Source organism: Achroia grisella, unplaced genomic scaffold, assembly GCF_030625045.1.
Source record: "Achroia grisella isolate CSIRO2021 unplaced genomic scaffold, CSIRO_AGI_Agris_v1 utg241, whole genome shotgun sequence".
Taxonomy (NCBI): domain Eukaryota; kingdom Metazoa; phylum Arthropoda; class Insecta; order Lepidoptera; family Pyralidae; genus Achroia; species Achroia grisella.
Window position 1 is genome coordinate 2,717,167 of NW_026712734.1, and position 3,499 is coordinate 2,720,665.

A 3,499-nucleotide genomic window follows, 5' to 3' on the forward strand; every position below is an offset into this window, starting at 1 on the left:
TTGTAAAGAAATACTATAGAGCACGGAATTGTTTGTTTAATGTGTAAACATGTTACCTTATACTTTATATCACGTTCCTCTCCACCCAATGTCCAGGTCCACTATACTTTCAATACCTTATGATGCAGTACATAAAATGTAACAAATACAAATATATTCTCGTACACTCAAATGCTTTCTCTATTGTTCTAATCTATACAGAGTCAAAATAGAGTAGAGTCAAAAAGGAATTTGAGTTTTTCTAATGTAATTTGTATTTTTGAGATAAATTTTATCGTAAGGTATTTAGGTAACACCTCGTGTAAGGCTTTGTGCAGCATCGAGTGTGTTATAGGATACACCTCGTGTAAGGCTTTGTGCAGCGTCGAGTGTGTAATAGGTAAGCACCTCATATAAGGCTTTGTGCAGCATCGAGGGTGCTATAGGATACACCTCGTATAAGGCTTTGTGTAGCATCGAGCGTGTTATAGGATACACCTCGTGTAAGGCTTTGTGCAGCGTCGAGTGTGTAATAGGTAAGCACCTCATATAAGGCTTTGTGCAGCATCGAGGGTGCTATAGGATACACCTCGTATAAGGCTTTGTGCAGCATCGAGCGTGTTATAAGATACACCTCGTGTAAGGCTTTGTGCAGCATCGAGTGTGTTATAAGATACACCTCGTGTAAGGCTTTGTGCAGCATCGAGTGTGTTATAAGATACATCTCGTGTAAGGCTTTGTGCAGCATCGAGTGTGTTATAAGATACATCTCGTGTAAGGCTTTGTGCAGCATCGAGTGTGTTATAAGATACACCTCGTGTAAGGCTTTGTGCAGCATCGAGTGTGTTATAAGATACATCTCGTGTAAGGCTTTGTGCAGTATCGAGTGTGTTATAAGATACACCTCGTGTAAGGCTTTGTGCAGCATCGAGCGTGTTATAAGATACACCTCGTGTAAGGCTTTGTGCAGCATCGAGTGTGTTATAAGATACATCTCGTGTAAGGCTCTGTGTAGCGTAAAGTGTGTTATAGGTTACCTCTCGTATAAAGCTTTGTGTGGCTTCTATGTATACAAGCTTAGATCAGATTTAAATTAGTCCTTGTGAGGCAACGTGATCCTACTTCCAAAAATAAAATGCTTACCACTAACTTATGGTTCACAGGTTGTGAAGAGTCACTGTTGACTCGTCTCCGAGCAATAGCTCTGAGAATACTTTCAGCGTGGACAGAGCTCATAAGATTAGCAGTCGGACCAGACGACGCGCCGTGACCAGAAAGCATCGGGGACGATGCTCCGTCAGGAGAGGCCGTGTTAGGTGTAACTTCCTGTGGTGGCGCCACCGTCGTGCGGCGTGTCTATAAAAGGCTGCGAAACCCGGTGTGCGGCCTCTTTTGGTCGATAGACGTGCTCTCGAACGAATCTCCGTATCATACCGTGTTTGCTTTATAAGTTCTTTTACTGATTTTGTTAAAATTAATTATACGATTTGTTATAAGTTTCTTTTATTTAATTAAATTTAGAGGATTCTCCTAACAATATAGTATAGTAAGGCCCTTCGTGATAAATGCATCATAGGCATTTATCGTGATGGAACCGCTTGGAGGTCAATGTGACATGGTACACTGCTAACAATCAGTTCACATTTCTAACAACCCCCCACCCACTTCCTGTATTTAAATTTTATTTCTACATGTAAATTTCATTCTAGCATACTTTTTAAATAAAAATAATAAAATTAAGTAAATAAATTTGTAAACACTCAAGGAATATTTTTTATTGTGTCATTTTCATCCAGTATTTGTCAAATAAAGTCTTATGGTGGTCTACAACATTAGAATAACGGCGATGCTGAGAGTATATTTATAGGATACCTGCATGGTAGCGATAGGGAAAAAAATTACGTTCATAAGTGGCTAAAATGTCCTACATGAATAAATGATTTTTGATTGTGATTTTGATTTACAAAAATACTATAAAAATTAAACAGAATATATCAATCTATTACTAAATCAAACTAAACAAGATAAATTAATTTGATAACCGATATACATTCGGTAGATATTATATTGAGAGTGTATTTTGTAATAGACATAATATGATTTCGGCGATCAGAGGGCCCAAATTTCCATGCAAATGAATTTTGTAGCGGTACGTGATATCTCGATTCATCTTTAATAAACATAAATCTACTACTCGGGTCTACCAATTATTTATTGGGTAAAAAAATCTGAACGACTGTACTATTTCGGTGGCCGATATTCTATTTACTTTTAATTTTTTGGTTCATAAACTTAGTATTGCAATGTTACATATCAAGGAATTTTGCTCATAATATAAGTGCCCCAAGAACCAATTTGTTACATCTGAAGCATCTTTTTTTCGCGTGAAAAAAATAATACGAAGAGTTCCGTTAAACAATTATAAAATCATAATTAAGACTCGAATCCAAAAAAATATCTTTTATAATTTGTAGCTAAGAACTATCTTAATTACATCAGCCTTCAAACAAAAAAAACATTGGTGGTTTAGCTACAATGCCACGGACAGACACACGTGCCACATTGATTCTCAGGTATGCAGTCCTGTCAAACTCATAACACTACTTTTTTGACAGCGAAATAGGCTTAAACTTTTTTTTTATTAAAACTGTAATTATACTGCAGTTGTATATACTATGAATTAGGATAAGCAAGGTTTTCATCAACAATGAGAATAATATTTACATACTTTTAATGAACAAACGTTAAAATATTTAAATATACTAGCGAAAGGCGAAAGTGAGTGCCCGACCGATATACATAAATGCGTAAGGATGTACGTACTGGGGGACTATCATAATCAGATCTTATCAGGTAGGCGGAAGATTAGTCTCATGTACTATCTAAGGATGTAATTCACTGTGTATGCATGGCGTAAGTAGAAAATAAAAATCAGGGTATAGGTAAAAAACATGGTTCCCACTACCTACTCCATATGGTATTTGGCGTGAAGATAGAATAGTGCAATTTAACTTTACGTAGACAAATGTCTAAATTTATCCAGAACTAATAGTGGTATAGCGGGGTGTGGTCGATCGGCAATTAAAACGCTCCGAGCAATCCCACGGGACCCGGAGCACCGGGAACAAGCCCGATCGAGATTATCTCACTACAGTTGTATCTAATTGCTATTTAGTAACATTCAGGTTTGAATTGTTTAAATATTTAATTATAAAGTCTGTCTGACATTGTTCAGTGCGAAATTTTGTTTCTAGATTATTTGTATAAAACTCTGTGATACTAGCTGTTCTACGCAACTACGTCTTCATTACACTTGGCATTTATTATTATACTAGCTACTCGCCCCAGCTTCGCACGGGTGTATATGTATTATATATATAAACTTCCTCTTGAATCACTACATCCATTAAAATACCCAGCTTAAACATCTGTTGCGTAGTTTTAAAGATTTAAGCATACATAGGGATGGACTGACAGCGACAGCGACTTTGTTTTATACTTACTATTTAATGATTTCGCA